Below are 17466 nucleotides of genomic sequence, written 5' to 3'. Positions count from 1 at the left end.
ACAGAATAAAGAGATCTGGGACAGAATAAAGAGAGAATGGACAGAATAAAGAGAGAAGAGACAGAACAAAGAGAGAAGAGTCAGAATAAAGAGAGAAGGGACAGAATAAAGAGAGAAGGGACAGAATAAAGAGAGAAGGGACAGAATAAAGAGAGAAGAGACAAAATAAAGAGATCTCAGACAGAATAAAGAGATGAAATGAAAAGTATGCCGTTTGCAATAAACTTTGAATGAAATAGTTAATTTGCATTACATTTTAATGGTTCAAAGAATGTCAGGCAAAATGGTTGGCCCTCACGCATGTTCATTTCATCAAATCTGGCCCTCTTTGAAAAAAGTTTGGACACCCCTGGTCTAAACCAACTGATTTCACTTTTACTAGCAACCTTTTGTGTGGAACTGTGTTGAATGCCTTGATCTATATTTCTACTAACTTCTTCATCAAATGCAATCAGGTTAGTTTGGCATGGCCTTTCAAAAAACATGTTAATTCTTACTAATTAAATTTTTCTTCAAAATTAATTCTCGAATATTATCCTTTAACAGCTTTTCAAATAATATGCCAACCACAGATATCACAGCACTACGGAATTTGCTGGTGCAATATAAATAATAATAAGATAACAATAATAATAATATTAGGCTCATGGGTCTATAGTTTCCGGGTTGAGCTTTTGGTCACTTTTTAAATATAGGCACACGGTAAATAACACAGTGTACAAATAAATCTTTAACATTGATCAAATAACAAAAATATAGAAGGAGAGCCAATCAACATTTCTTTATAATTTTTCTGCTTGTGTGATACCACACCAAACCTTAATTTGCACAAAAATATATACATTTTAAAAATGATCCTATAATTTCATATGAGAATATATTTAGTTTTACTTCTGTAAAAAAAAAAATTAAATAAAAATAAAACATTTAATTATTTCTTCTATTTTGATGGAATTTCAATGTTTAAAACGTATTTTTTTTATGACAGCACAAAGACAGAGTACATGAAAGCTTATAATTGATAGAAAATGCTAAAACCAAAATGCCAGTTAGAATATATTTTTTATTATTATTATTATTATTATTATTTATAAAGCGCCAACAAGTTCCCATTGCAGATGAGATTAAAACCAAATAATCAGGATATACTATTAACTGTATAGCTATGACAAGGCAGCACACTTTGGTTATTTCAATTTTATTTATTTTGTTATGTTAGTTATTCATGTATTTTTTCTTTTTAATGAATTTGCATGTTAAAATAGAAATGTACTGCATAACTTATTTTGAAATTCACAGTATGGCAAATGCTTAAAAAGGCTGAACATGCAGTGTTTGTTTATGGACTAAATAACTCTGTCAGGATTTTAGGATAATTGTAGTAGTTTAAATTGTTTTCAGATTATCCAGACATCAAAGGCCCTTTTGTATTATAAAAATAAGAATGCCCGTCTTAAAACCATGAAACGCTTTGAAAAGACACATTGGAAAATTAATGTTTTGGATACTAGTTTTCTTTAGACCTAGTATTTGTGTCTAAAATAAACAAATACATTTTATATATGTTGCCTTAAAGGGAAACTCCAAAAATGTGTATATATTTTTTTTAGCACAAATAATTCATTGTTGCAAAACTACTACAATGTACTAAAATGTTCACAAATATTTCCTACGCCTTTAAAAATCCCCCCATTAGCTGCAGAACTTTTCTCTGTCCACTTAAGGAAGATTGAACCTCTTTGTTTTCAGCACTTAAACCCTTGTTAGTGCTGGGCATTGTCCAATAAAATGCTTCTCATATAGAAGCATTGAAAACAAATCTCCAGTCCAGCGTTTCTCATAGAGAAGCATGGTTTCATTAAGATATGGGGATTTGTGTGATTTTAGAGCTGTATTATTTCAAGAGCTGCTTTTAAATATTCATGGCCAGATTTCTCATAAGGCAACCAAGGCCATGCCTTTAGGGCAACAGGCATAAGAGGGGCGACAAGGCCAGAGGAGTAATCAGAAGATTTCCTCCCTTGCCAGCCTATCATATGCTAAGGGAGCAGTTGCTGGGGCCAGTCACGGTGGCAATGTGTGCACAAAGGCAAAAGTATCAGGAGATTATGCATGATGCATAATAATAAGGAGAGTATCATGCATGTTTACATATGTAGGCATACATATTAGTATATGTGTATTATACTAATATTAATGTTTGATATATATATATATATATATATATATATATATATATATATTATAAGCAGAATATAAAATTATGAAATATACAATAAATAGTGGTGAGAGCACACTATAGATAAAATGTTACCACAAATGGCACATACAGTAGATGTATCTAAAAACAAAAGGGAACATACACATAGGGTAATAGAGTAAAAACTGGGTAATTAATAAAATCACTGATGTGATTCTGAGCCACTCCACAAGCTGGCTCAGACTAAAAGCTGAGTAGCATAAGGAATAGTGGCTACCTAGGTAAGGAACTGGATACTCAGAATCACAGCTTTGCCTTTTTCCTGGGGTGCAGCACCAAAAGAAACTCCAAGATACTGGATGTAGATGTATACAATCTCCACAGGCTTTATTAAACAAACTGACAGAGAATCTTACACATGAAATAAAAGATAGTCCACCTCCGCGCATTTCGGCAGGTTTGCCTTTCTCAAAAGTGGTTATTAATAATCCATTTCTTACTCTACTAACCTATGTGTATGTTCCTTTTTGTTTTTAGATACATCTACTGTATGTGCCATTTGTGGTAACATTTTATTTATAGTGTGCTCTCACCACGATTTATTGTATATTTCACTGTTTTTTGTGTGTTGGGAGTGATACACATTGTGATTGTAGCACCTTTTAATTCTGTGTTTTGCCAGGTTTACTATTTATTACTTTTAGAATATAAAATTATGCATGCACATATGCACAACTACAAATGCATTATTATAATGAGGAAGCTGGCCTTGGGGCAGAAAGGAGAGTTAATCCAACCCCAAAAGTATTACTTTTTATAGAAATACACAAAAAAAAGTCCTGTGCTCAAACTCCCACTACTCCTGGGTGACAACAATGATCATAATACACATCAGCCCCAATACATGTAATAAAAAACAAAGAAAAAAAAAGTTACTTGCCCACTATTTCAAATCCCTGTGCATTTTATATAACTGGAGGTTTTTAGGTCCACTCCAATGGCTTTTAGATGTAAGCCCACCTGCCACGTCAAGGCAAATCTCTTAGGTGGGTCCTACACTAACAATTAACTTTGCTTGCTTCAGCTTAAGGCAAAATAAAATAAGAGGGGTCTTTTTTTAAACACTATATACTTATTAATGCTTAATAGGGAACACACAGGGTGGGCGGCAGCATTGCAGCATGACTGTGTGATACAAAAGGTAAATACAAATACACAAAAATAAATTCCACAACCCCCAGCAAATGTTTCTCCCAGATTCACCACACTGGGTGTTTCTGTAGAAGCATTCAGCCAAGACTATCCCATATTTCCAGGTACAGTTCCATAATTATATTCTATGTTCTCAAGTCTTTTGTTTTTTAAATTGGATTTTTCTGTGCTGGGGCCGGCCACGGTGGCAATGTCTGCACAAAGGCAAAAGTATCAGGAGATTATGCATGATACATAATAATAAGGAGAGTATCATGCATGTGTACATATGTAGGCATCCATATTAGTACTACCTCTCTTGGCAAACGTATTACCTCATTTGAATTCCACTACCACCTGTACGCTGATGACATTCAGATATATGTCTCCTCCCCGGACCTCTCTCCTGCCATTCTGCAACGTCTCACTGCTTGCCTTTCTTCCATCTCTCACTGGATTTCCTCCCTCTTTCTGAAACTCAATTTCTCTAAAACTGAGCTCCTTGTCTTTCCTCCTCCTAACACTGATCCCCCTTTTCCCTCTCGCTTCAAGTTAGTGGTATCCACATAAGTCCATCCTTACAAGCGCGCTGTCTTGGCGTCATACTTGATTCTGGCCTCACCTTTGAGCCTCACATCCAGCATGTTACCAAATCCTGTAGATTTCATCTTAAAGACATAGCCCGCATCCATCCCTTTCTTACGTAAGATGCTACCAAGGAGCGTGTCTGTGCTATAGTAATTTCCTGCATGTATTATTGAAACCCTCTGCTAATTCATCTTCCCGTATTGCCCCGCTACAGTCTTTAATGAATGCTGCCGCCAGACTTATTTTCCTCTCTAGTCTGTCCTCTCACACCTCACCACTCTGCAAGTCCTTACATTGGCTTCCTGTATCCTATATGAGTCAATTCAAAGTGCTAATCCATACCATAAAGCACTGAACAATTCTAGCCCCTCTTATATTTCTTCACAGACCCATAGGTATGCCCCTTCTCGGTCTCTCTGCTCTGCCAGTGACCTTCTCCTGTCCCCTGCTCGCACCCGTACAGCCAACTCACGCTTGCAGGACTTCTCGCTGGCGGCTCCCTTCCTATGGAATAGCCTGCCTACCGCCATCAGACTTCCCTCTAGTCTTCAATCATTTAAGAAGTGCCTTAAAGCCCATCTCTTTAGGAAAGCTTATGGAGGGCAACTGACCATGTGTAGAATGTGTGTTGTTTTTGAAATCTGTCTAATTAGAGAGCACCTCAGACATGCTCACTATACCAACATAATAGACGTGATTTTTGAAGTGCCCCATTTAATCCCAAGCAGGGTGTTTGAAATGGATGCCCAGTGTATGATAGCTCAAAAGTCTTAAGATCTCATAAAAAACCTATTACTAACACTGTAGCCTAGATGTAGTGTTTTAAGATTGTAATGTGAAGCCTGTGGGTTTCTGCATGCTCTTACTGTGCACATTAAATCAATGGGTTGGGATTTAAATTCCTGCATTTTGATTTTGTTTCTTATTATGTATCATTATGTATCATGTAGTTATCAAATATATATTATATTAATGTATTTAGTTAATGTCCTTATAGAAACGTGGGCAAACTGCATTAGTTTCACTAATTTAGTTTCTGTGGAGTGAACATGGGAATAGGTTTACTGTCTTATGTGTAATCAATGTAAAAAAAGAAACCATTAACTGCATGTAGTTACTCAAACAATGTTTGTTTATATCTTATTTAACAAAAAAAGTCAACTAAAAAAGAGAAAACAATTTGCTTACCAATAGCAAGATTCAATCCCTAAACAGCTGCATAAAAACCAAGGTTCTTATCCAACAGACCAGAGGTTCCCAACCCGTGGTACGCGTACCCCAAGGGGTACAATTCAGTGCCCCTGGGGGTACGCAAAAATAATTGGGTAAAGGCGGTGGTGCCGGCTGCCTCACAGTGTATCGGGTGGCCAAATTTACTTCCTCCCAGAGCTGGGAGGAAGTAAAAGCTTGTAACTACTCGCACACAGAGCACGCTGCGCAGGTGTCAGGGTACCTGAGGTCTCTACCTTTGAGAAGGGTAGAGACTTAGTTGTTTATCCGTCTAGACACGCCATATCTCCCGTTCCTCGCGGTCCATCCAGTCTTTCTAACGCTGGCCGCAAGGGATCCGCTTCCTTTTCTAACATGACGCTCGATACGTGACGTCTTGACGCTATCCCGAGCGACCTGCCACTCTATTGGCTTTATCCTATCAGCACTCAGCTGAGGCGTGTCTACTCTCCGGACTCAGGGTATTTAAGCTTGCTTCACTCGTCAGCTCATTGCCCTGTCGTGGTTCTAGCTTGTCTAGTCACTCAGTGCTCTGGTATTCTAGTTTGCTCTTTGGTTCTGACCCGGCTTGTTGTACTATTCTGCTTATCTCTGTTATCCCTCTGACCCGGCTTGTCTCTCGCTTACCTGTCTTCTCCTTACCTCGACCTCGGCTTGTCTCTGACTATTCTCTGTACGTTAGTCCGGCCATTCTAAGGCCCGGTATACGTACCTTCCTACTGTTAGTACTCTGCGTGTTGGATCCCTGTCCCGATCCTGACATTACGACAGGGCCAATGGATCCTGCAGGTACTAACAGTCAGCTTGGTTCTTCCGACCCCAGGTTTGACGCCATGGAACACAGGATGGATCAGATGGCTCTAGCACTACAGTCGCTTTTGTCTCGTGCTAGTAACCCACCAGAGGAGACACGTACTCCTTCGATCTCTCCTGTAAGTTCAGGTCTAGAAGTGGCTACTGTAGGTGCTTCTTCTCGTATTACTCCACCAGTACGATATGGCGGTTCACCTGAGAAGTGTCGTGGTTTTTTGAACCAGATCAGCATCCATTTCGAATTACAACCCCGCTCCTATCCTACAGATAGAGCGAAGATTGGATTCATTGTTACGTTACTCATTGAGAAGGCTCTGAGATGGGCTAATCCTTTATGGGAGAATGATAACCCATTAGTCTATAACTATAATGCCTTTGTAGCTGCTTTTAAAAGAACTTTTGACCCCCCTGGTAGCAAGGTCAATGCAGCTAGATTACTGTTGCGCCTTAGACAGGAAAATCGAACACTTGTGGATTATGCACTAGAGTTCAGATCCTTGGCGGCAGAAGTTAAGTGGAACGAACAGGCTTATATAGATGTATTTTTAAATGGGCTATCAGATGTAATCCTTGACGAGATCGCTACTAGAGAGCTCCCTGAGAGTTTGGAGGATTTAATTTCTTTTATCTCTCGCATTGATGAACGCTTAAGAGAGAGACAGAACACTCGAGATAGGACTCGTAGACCCTCCTTTAAACTAGCTCCTGCATTTCGAGATTCTGAGATCGAAACCTCACGTTTCCCTGAGCCTATGCAGATAGGTAATACTCACCTCACAGAGGAGGAGAGACAGTACAGGAGAAGGGAGGGTTTATGTATGTACTGTGGAGTCAGAGGTCATTTACGCCTAAATTGTCCCAGTCGTTCGGGAAACGCTCGCACCTAAGTTTCTCTAGAGGACAGGCCTTGGGTGTATCTATTTTGTCCTCTGTTCACAATTATAAAGATCACAGGCTTCTGTTACCCGTTTCTTTGACTTGGGAGAAGGGAGTAGTAAAAACCATGGCTTTGATCGATTCTGGAGCCGCTGAGAGCTTTATCGATCAAGTTTTTGTTAACAAGCATACTATCCCATCCCAGTTAAGGGAGACACCCCTGGCCGTTGAGGCCATAGATGGTAGACCGTTACTTGAGCCTGTTATTTTCCGTGAGACCATACCTGTGAATTTAACTGTTGGCATTTTGCATGAGGAAGATCTATCCCTGTTGATCATTTCCTCTCCTTCTATTCCCATAGTCCTGGGGTACTCCTGGTTAAAGAGACATAACCCTATCATTAATTGGGAATTAGGGGAAATAGTTTCATGGGGTCAGAATTGCCAAGAGAAGTGTTTGCGGAGGGTCTCGCCTCTTTGCCTGGCAAACACGTCGGCTAGCTCCTCTAATCCTACAGAGATACAAATACCGCCTCAGTACCTGGATTTAAAGGCAGTATTTGATAAAAAGAGAGCCGATACCTTACCTCCACACAGATCCTTTGATTGCAAGATTAACCTACTCCCTGGTACCATGCCTCCCAGGGGTCATGTATACCCGTTATCTACTAAGGAGAATTCAGTTCTAGAGGAGTATATTCACGAGAATTTAGACAAGGGATTCATTAGGAGATCCTCCTCCCCTGCTGGGGCTGGATTTTTTTTTGTTAAAAAGAAGGATGGTTCTCTTAGGCCTTGTATTGATTATCGAGGTTTGAACAAGATAACCGTTAGGAATGCTTATCCCATTCCTTTGATTACTGAACTCTTTGATCGTTTAAAGGGTTCTAACATTTTCACTAAGTTAGACCTCAGAGGGGCGTACAACTTGGTGAGAGTCCAGCAGGGACACGAGTGGATGACGGCGTTCAATACTCGTTACGGTCATTATGAATATACTGTAATGCCTTTTGGGTTATGTAATGCACCGCCCGTATTCCAGGATCTGATAAATGAGGTTCTTAGGGAATTTCAGCAGGAGTGTGTTATTGTATACCTGGACGATATACTCATACATTCTAGAGACATTGAGACTCACCACGATCAGGTCAGAAGGGTTTTGCACAAACTTCTTCAACATGGGCTGTACTGCAAATTGGAGAAATGTAGTTTCGATCAATGCCAAGTAAATTTCCTCGGTTATGTGATCTCTGGGGAGGGATTTAAGATGGACCCGGATAAGCTCCAGTCCATTCTGGATTGGCCTCTACCCAAGGGTCTCAAGGCCGTTCAGAGATTCATTGGGTTCTCCAATTACTATAGGCGCTTTATTAAGGGTTATTCTTCTATTATTGCGCCCATCACCAATATGACCAAACAGGGGGTTGATACTAAGAATTGGTCTACGGAAGCTCTCCTTGCTTTTAAAACTCTCAAGGAGCGTTTTGCTTCCGCCCCAATTTTGGTTCACCCTAATACCACTCTACCTTTCCTACTTGAGGTAGACGCCTCAGAGACTGGCGTAGGTGCTATCCTATCCCAAAGGCTAGGTGTGGATAAACCATTACATCCATGTGGATTTTTTTCTAAAAAATTGTCTGGTGCAGAGAGCAGATATGACATTGGGGACAGAGAACTACTAGCTGTTATCAAAGCTTTAAAGGAATGGAGACATTTATTGGAAGGGACATTACATCCTGTTACTATTTTAACGGATCACAAGAACTTGTCCTATATTGGAGAGGCCAAGCGATTGTCTTCCAGGCAAGCTCGTTGGTCGTTATTCCTTACCCATTTCAACTACGTTCTTACTTATAGGCCTGGTTCAAAGAATTCTAAAGCCGATGCTCTATCTCGCCAATATGAACCATTGGCTTCTTCTGAACCGGTTCTGTCTTCTATTGTACCCCAATGCAACATTATTGCTAACACAAGTCTCAAAATCCATTCCCCGTTGCTTGCCCAGATCTTGAACTTACAGCATCTAGCACCTGGACAGACTCCTGAGGGAAGAAAATTTGTTCCTCCTGAACTCCAACTGGAGCTCTTACAGTGTTTCCACGAAAGCAAGGTGGCTGGTCATCCTGGCATTCGCAAGACTTATTCCCTGATCTCCAAGGATTTCTGGTGGCCTTCCTTACGAAAGGATATTAAGGAGTTCGTCGGGGCTTGCGAGACTTGTACCAGGACTAAACAGCCTCACGCATCTCCCTGTGGTTTGTTGCTTCCCTTGGACATTCCTGAGAAACCATGGTCCTGTTTGGCCATGGACTTTATTGTGGATTTACCTGCCTCCAAGAGACAGACAGTTATTCTCACGGTGGTGGATAGATTCACTAAGATGGCTCATTTTGTACCGTTGCCTAAACTCCCCTCATCTCCTGAATTGGCGGAGATTTTTGCGAGAGAAGTTTTTTGCTTACATGGGATACCTTCTGAAATCGTTTCTGATAGAGGCTCTCAATTTGTCTCACGATTCTGGAGATCCTTTTGTTCTCAATTAGGCATCAAATTGAACTTCTCCTCTGCATATCACCCTCAGTCTAACGGAGCCGCTGAGCGTACTAATCAAAAGATTGAACAATATCTGCGCTGCTTTGTTTCCGAACACCAGGATGATTGGGTCGGTTTGATTCCTTGGGCAGAGTTCGCACACAATAATCTCGTTTGTGATTCTACTCGTTCCAGCCCCTTCTTCATGAATTATGGCTTTCATCCCTCCATTTTTCCTTCGGTCTCTTCTTCCCAAGGAGTACCGTCGGTTGATGATCATGTCGCCAATCTGAAGAAGTTGTGGGATCAGACTCGTCAGATTCTCCTGCATAATTCTATGTTGTTCAAGAAACACGCTGATAAACACAGAAGGGCGGCTCCAGTTTTTGTCCCTGGGGATAGAGTATGGCTGAGTACTAAGAACATTCGTTTAAAAGTTCCCTCTATGAAATTTGCGCCTCGGTACATAGGTCCTTACAGGGTTTTGTCTCGTATCAACCCGGTTGCGTATCGCCTAGCTCTGCCGTCGGCCTTATGCATTCCCAACTCCTTTCATGTGTCGTTGCTGAAACCACTGATTTGCAACAGATTCTCCTCTGCGGTTTCCTCACCTCGCTCTGTTCAGGTGGACGGCCAGGAGGAGTACGAGGTCAACTCCATTATCAATTCCCGATTGTCCCGGGGAAAATTACAGTATCTGGTCAACTGGAAGGGATATGGTCCTGAGGAGAGGAGTTGGGTACCTCAGGAGGACGTCCATGCTCCTCGCCTCCGCAGGGCGTTTCACTCCCGTTTCCCATCTCGTCCCGGTCCCTTCCGCCCGGTGGGCGTATCTGAGAGGGGGGGTACTGTCAGGGTACCTGAGGTCTCTACCTTTGAGAAGGGTAGAGACTTAGTTGTTTATCCGTCTAGACACGCCATATCTCCCGTTCCTCGCGGTCCATCCAGTCTTTCTAACGCTGGCCGCAAGGGATCCGCTTCCTTTTCTAACATGACGCTCGATACGTGACGTCTTGACGCTATCCCGAGCGACCTGCCACTCTATTGGCTTTATCCTATCAGCACTCAGCTGAGGCGTGTCTACTCTCCGGACTCAGGGTATTTAAGCTTGCTTCACTCGTCAGCTCATTGCCCTGTCGTGGTTCTAGCTTGTCTAGTCACTCAGTGCTCTGGTATTCTAGTTTGCTCTTTGGTTCTGACCCGGCTTGTTGTACTATTCTGCTTATCTCTGTTATCCCTCTGACCCGGCTTGTCTCTCGCTTACCTGTCTTCTCCTTACCTCGACCTCGGCTTGTCTCTGACTATTCTCTGTACGTTAGTCCGGCCATTCTAAGGCCCGGTATACGTACCTTCCTACTGTTAGTACTCTGCGTGTTGGATCCCTGTCCCGATCCTGACAGCAGGAGAGGAAGAGTCGGGGCAGGAGGAGTGGACCGGGAAAGCAGCAGGACGCCAACTTCCACCACACCCTGTCAGCCAAAAGGTAGGATTTGTGTATCTGTATGTGTGTGTGTAGTGTTTGTTTGTATATCTGTATGTCTGTGAGTCTGTACGTGTCAGTGTATCTATATGTCAGTGTATGTCTATGTGTCACTGTATATGTCACTGCATGTGTCAGTGTGTGTCACAGTATGTGTCAGTGTATGTCAAAGTATTTGTCACTGTGTGTGTGTCATAGTATGTGTCAGTGTATGTCACAGTATGTGTTAGTGTGTGTGTCACAGTATGTGTCAGTGTATCTGTATGTCTGTGTATCTGTATGTGTCAGTGTGTGTATCTGTATGTGTCCATGCGTCAGTGCATGTGTCGGTGCGTCCGTGTATGTATCTGTGAGTAAGTCTGTGTGTGTATCTGTATGCCAGTGCATGTGTCTGTGCATCAGTGTGTATCTATATGTCAGTGTATGTGTCTGTGTGTCACTGTATGTGTCAGTGTGTGTCTGCGTGTGAATGTGTATCTTAGGGCTCAACAAATCCCAGACGACAGGTCACCATGGAATATGTCAGCCCGGAGCGGCAAGGGAGAATACAGGTGGTCAGCCGTGGGGGAGCAGAGGTGGCCGGCCAGCCAGCCGTGGGAGAGCTGAGGCTTTCAGCCAGCTGTGTGAGAGCAGAGGCGGCCAGCCATGGGAGAGCGGAGGCGGCTGGTCAGCCATGGGAGAGAGCATGTGCGTCTTGAGGGAGGGCAGAGACAGACCAGCGGACGCTGTGTAGAATAGACCCAGGGGAGCGGGGCAGTGAGCTGTCATCTCCCTGCTCTGCTCCCTCGCGCGCCCTGCAAAGATGCCAAGACCTGGAATCAGGGACGTTTTAGCCGCGATGCAAACAAGGCATTTGCCTTGGGAGGCATTTTCCAGGGGGCGGCAAAAAAAAAACGCCCACAAATGCCCAAGGCAAATGTCTTGTTAAAATATAAATAGAATAGGGTGGCGCAGGAGTATGCGAAACAAATAGATTAAACAAATAAATGCAGCAACTAGCTACATAAATGCAGATATATATATGCATATGGGAAAACACCATATATCTATTCGTTGTGCAGATTAATAAACACCAATTAATAAACACCAGTAAGAAAAATAATTATACTTGCACAGGTCTGCTCAGGTAGTCCAATCTAAAAATATATAAAGAGACACAGACCTAGTGCAATATCGTTGGGAAAGGTAAACTTAAGTAAAGAAGAATATTTTTCAAACTCACAATTGTGGAGTGGTTGAAGTACCACTCCAAACTATCGGGCTCTGGGAGGATCAGCCCCTTGCAATCGTAGGATCCAATAGGTAGATAACTGGAAGCATTCACTCGGTAACCAGTTAGTTCAAAAGTAAAAATTCCATTTATTTCAACATAAAAAGTGTGCTTTAAAAGTAAGATAAAATATACTTCTGTCACTGTTTTGGGAGTTCAGTAAGTCCAGAGTTGCGTTTTCCTGATGTCTTGTTAGCCTTGCGGCTGAAACGTCCCTGATGACATCATATTCCGGCTCCCAGCCTCACTGCTGAGGGAGCTGAACAGAGTGCTCAGAGGAAGTGCTCCCTCGCCAGCCGCCCGCCAGTGCCCCCTGACCGCCCATCAGCCACTGGACCACCAGGGAGAAAGATGACCCCCCCCCATGCATTCCCAAAGGTAAGGAGGCTGGGGGGGTTAAAGTAAAAAAGTGTTAATGTGAGTGAGTGTGTGTGTTTGTTAGTGTGTGTGTGTGTGTCTGTTAGTGTGTGTGTGTGTGTGTGTGTCTGTTAGTGTGTGTGTCTGTTAGTGTGTGAGTGTGAGTGTGTCTGTTAGTGTGTGTGTGTGTGTGTCGTTAGTGTGTGTGTGTCTGTTAGTGTGTGAGTGTGTGTGTGTCTGTTAGTGTGTGTGTCTGTTAATGTGTGTGTCTGTTAGTGTGTGTGTGTGTCTGTTAGTGTGTGTGTCTGTTAGTGTGTGTATCTGTTAGTGTGTGTGTGTGTCTGTTAGTGTGTGTGTGTGTGTCTGTTAGTGTGTGCATCTGTTAGTGTGTGAGTGTGTGTGTGTCTGTTAGTGTGTGTGTGTGTTACTGTGTGTGTGTGTGTGTGTGTGTGTGTGTGTGTGTGTGTGTGTGTCTGTTAGTGTGTGAGTCTGTTAGTGGGTGTCTGTTAGTGAGTGTGTGTTTCTGTTAGTGTATACGTATCTGTCAGTGAATGTGTGTGTGTGTATTTAGAAGGCGGGGCGGGAGGAAGGGTTGGGTGGGGGTGGCAGTTGGAGGAGGGGGCGCCTAAGGCAGCGCAAAACCAGGATACACCACTGCCTGGAATATGATGTCATTCCGGCCCCTGGCATACTAAACTAAACAGTGCATGACAGGGAGCAGAGCAGGGAGGTGACAGCAGCACCACTGGACCCCAGGGAAAGCCTATACACTTCACCTCTACAAAAGATAGAGAGTCTGGGTGGATTTCAATCAGAATAACTTTAAAAATTCAACTTCTGAATGTGTGTGTCTGAGATTTTGTGTGCGTGTCTGAGATTTTGTGTGTGTGTGTGTCTATCTGCGAGCAAGTGTATGTCTGGCTGTGAGACTGTGTGTGTGTCTGTTTAGGTGACTGGTCCTCCTCTGAGAAAGGTGATTTTACTTACCTGTTTTCCCACGCAGTGAGGGTCTCGCCGTGGCTGAATTTGCTTCCATGGTGGAGATAATTAATCTTAATGATCTCAGCCAAGCAATGCTTTCCCATAGGAAAGCAATGGGAGGCTAATGTGCATGCACTAATCAAAGAGATGTATTGAATCAATGCATCACTATGGGGAACATTCAGCTCCTCCATGCTGAGCCTGGTTTGAGTGATGACCACTAGAGGTGTTACTAAGCAGCAACGTAAACACTGTCTTTTATCTGAAAAATGGCCTGAAGAGACAATCTATAGACACCAGAAACACTATATTAAGTTGCAGTTGTTCTGGTGACTATAGCTTCCCTTTAAGAATTCTATTTTTGTCGCTGAAAATTAAGCTTTGTTAGTTAAAAAAAATATACTGGCTCCTAACTTTTTTAGCTGGCTTAATTTGTCAATCCCTGGTGTATTTGCATGTGTATCAGTGTATGTATCTGTGTGTCAGTATGTGTGTCAAGGTATGTATCTGTGTGTCAGTGTGTGTATCTGCATTTGTGTCATGGTATATATCTATGTGTCTGTGTATCTGCTGTGTGTCAGGGTGTGTATTTATGTTTCAGGATATGTATCTATGTGTCTGTGTATCTGCATGTGTGTCAGGGTATGTATGTGTGTGAGAATGTGTGTCAATGTGTGTCATGGTGTGTATATGTGTGTCATGGTGTGTTTGCATGTGTCAGGATGTGTATCTTTGTCAGTGTGTGTGTATCTGTATGTGTGTCAGGGTATGAATCCTTAAGTGTGTCAGTGTATGTGTATATGTATGTGTCTTTGTATCTGCATGTTTGTCAGTGTGTATCTCTGTGTATATGTTTGTGTGTCAGAGTGTGTATCTCTGTTTCAGAGTGTCTATCTGTGTGTCAGGGTACGTATTTGTATTTGTGTCAGTGTACGTATCTGTGTGTCAATGTGTGTATCTGTGCATCAGTGTGTATATCGGTGTGTCACTGTGTGTATCTGTGTGTGTCAGGGTATGCATCTTTACGTGTGTCAGTGAAAAAAGAAACAGTATAAACCGTGGCGCTAGATAAAGCTGCTAGAACACACTAAGTGGGAATAATCACAAAAAAAACACAGGAAAGTGGATGCAAACAATAAATGATAGTGTGCAGCGCAAATATATGATACCACAGAATAAAATGTGATGCATGCACTGTGGTGGTATATATAACCAAAAGATAACACACAAAATATGCAAGATATATAAACAGAATCAGATATTTAACCAGAGATCAAATGCTGGGGGTTCCAATAGTATGACCCTTTTCTGACAGTCTGTTTTTCGGGTGATGGTGTTTTGTAGCAAGGAAAATCCAAGGAGTGTTCCTCTATGTGAAGCTTGTTCCTCATAATGAATAATGTAGAACAGGCACACCAGTTACATTTGTAAGTATTCACATTTATTCATAAAAAGTATAAAAATTCTTACATGAAAGTTGTAATGATGCTGTTCATTGGTAAGTACCCAGTAGCACAACGCATTTCGACGAACTAAATCATCTTCCTCAGGTGCAGTAACCCTACATAAGCTTCACATACATTTAAATATACATATTAGCGCGGGAAACGGGTACTTCCAACCCGCCCCCGTCGCCAGATAGCCAATCAGCAACGGTGCTTGTCGTCTTCTTTTTTGATCCCATCGGGTTGCTGTAGCCGTGCCGCGTCACTTCCGGTTTTCGATACTTCACACTTTATTTCCGGATTCCATGCGTTCCACGGACCACCAATGATAGTTCACCGTTTACTTCCGGATTTCATGCGTTCCACGAGCCACCAATGATAGTTCATGTGCGTTCCACATAGCTCGCACATGATATCTATATATTAGTGGATCGCAACTTATGATCCATACGAGTCCACAATAGAGTCCATATATAAATAAAAGATATAAGCATATAAGGAATAGTTAGAGCATATATAAAACAAGGAATAGTATAAAAGAACCTACATGGCAAATTTAAATATAATTATACATATCAAAATCGATGTTTAACCCTTGTGGGGAGAGAGTTTCTAGATCAAAGATCCATCTCATCTGTCTTATTTAACATTTTTAAATAATCACCTCCTCTCCAGGGTTTTAAAACATTTTGAATCCCCATAAAGTGCAAAACTCTTGTGTCTCCATTGTGATTTTCATGGATATGTGCAGATACAGAATGGGTTAATACCCCATTATGTATGTTCCTTAGATGTTCACTAATTCTGGTCTTTAGTGGTCGAATGGTCCGCCCCACATATTGTAAGCCACATATGCACGTTAATAAATAAATAATATTATTAGAGCTTCAAGTTATGAACTCTTTGACACTATATTCCTTTTTTGTGGTGTTAGACTGGAATTTTTCTGTTTTCTTTGTTAGGATTCTACTGGTTTTGCAGGCTCTACAAACTCCACAGTTATAAAAACCTTTCAGGGGATTACCATGTATATCTTTATTAGGTCCCATTGTCCTAGGTATATAGCTATGAGTTAAAATATTTTTAAAATTGTTAGCACCTCTATATATTATCCGGGGTTTATCTCCTATGAAAGTATCCAAATCCTCATTTTGCTTTAAAATGTGCCAATGTTTCTTTAAAATTTTGTGAAAGGAGTGGCTCTGAGAGTTAAAATCACAGATGAAGGAAACATTTTCTTCTTGGTTACTGTTATCCCTCTTTTTATAAATTAAAAGTTCTTCTCTAGGTTTAATACATACTGCCTTAAATTGCCTTTCTATATCGTCTTTCTCATACCCTTTTTGATAAAATTGTTTTTTTTTAAAACTTTTTTTAAAACTTCAGTGCTCGTAGAGGCCGAGTTTTTCCCTGCGCAGGCGCCTCGGAGAGTCGCGGAATTTCGCCGCTGCCAGTGGTAGTTGGGCCTCCGGCGATGTGGCCGATGCTGCGGAGTTAGCCTCCTGGTGATCCCCGGCCCAGGTTGGCGGTCGGTGTTCAACGCTGGTGCAGGAGGATATGTAATGTCCAGGGCCTCCGCTTCCCCGACCTCCGTGGTGTACCTCCATGTGTCAAAGGGGGTCTTGCGAGGAGTTGTTCCAGCTTTTCCAAAAATTGCTGGAATATAAAGTCCAGGCTTGTGGGTTGTGGTTGCGTGGGTACAGGTCCCTTGAGGTGTGGTGCTTCCGCCATGTTTCTGGGCCCGGAGCGTCCGGAGCCCAGGCCTGAGTGGCAGCTGCAGGCCATGCAGTTACGTGTGTCACTTTGGTGGGGACCGGGATAACCCCCACCGGTCCATAGGGGGGGGGGAACGGATGCTCAAACTTTGCCTTGCTGTGTGTTTTAGCAGCGGGAGAGCGGCTGTCTCCCCCACCGCCGCCATGCTTGTAGGCTATAATCCCGGGAGGGTCGGAACCGGTGGGAAGATCCACTTGTGTGGTGTCATCTTGCAGGTCTCAGTGTCCTCTATTGCTTAGAAGCCTCAAGGAGTCGGGTCACAGCCTCTGTTCGTCGAGAATCGGCAATAGGTAAGGTTAGATGCAGGAGCAGCAGCAACATGCGTCGGCTCCGCTCTGCATAAATCATTATTTTAATATCATTACACAAGTAATACAGAATTATATGGACAAACAGTAGTTCGTTCAGTGCTTAGTGGCCAATGGGAAGCTAAAATAAATAAATAAAGGGTAGGCCGCAACCTAAGGGTATGACGTTCCCTCACAAACTGTCAAGAGTTTCTATTGTAGCGCGACCTATAATTTTTGTTTAATACAGAATTATATGTTTAGCCCTTTCAATGCATAATTATATGTTTACCTCTTTTTTTTGTTATTATTTTGATTTTTTTTAATAAGTTATGAGTTCAATAAAACTGTGTAGAGTCAAATTGTGCTAGTGGAGTTTGGTGCCCAGTCATCATAAAACACCACCTGCAACTGGTGGCGTTCTGCTATACATAGGAAGG

This window comes from Pelobates fuscus, chromosome 4 (assembly GCF_036172605.1).
Source record: "Pelobates fuscus isolate aPelFus1 chromosome 4, aPelFus1.pri, whole genome shotgun sequence".
Classification (NCBI taxonomy): domain Eukaryota; kingdom Metazoa; phylum Chordata; class Amphibia; order Anura; family Pelobatidae; genus Pelobates; species Pelobates fuscus.
This window is presented reverse-complemented; position numbering follows the sequence as displayed.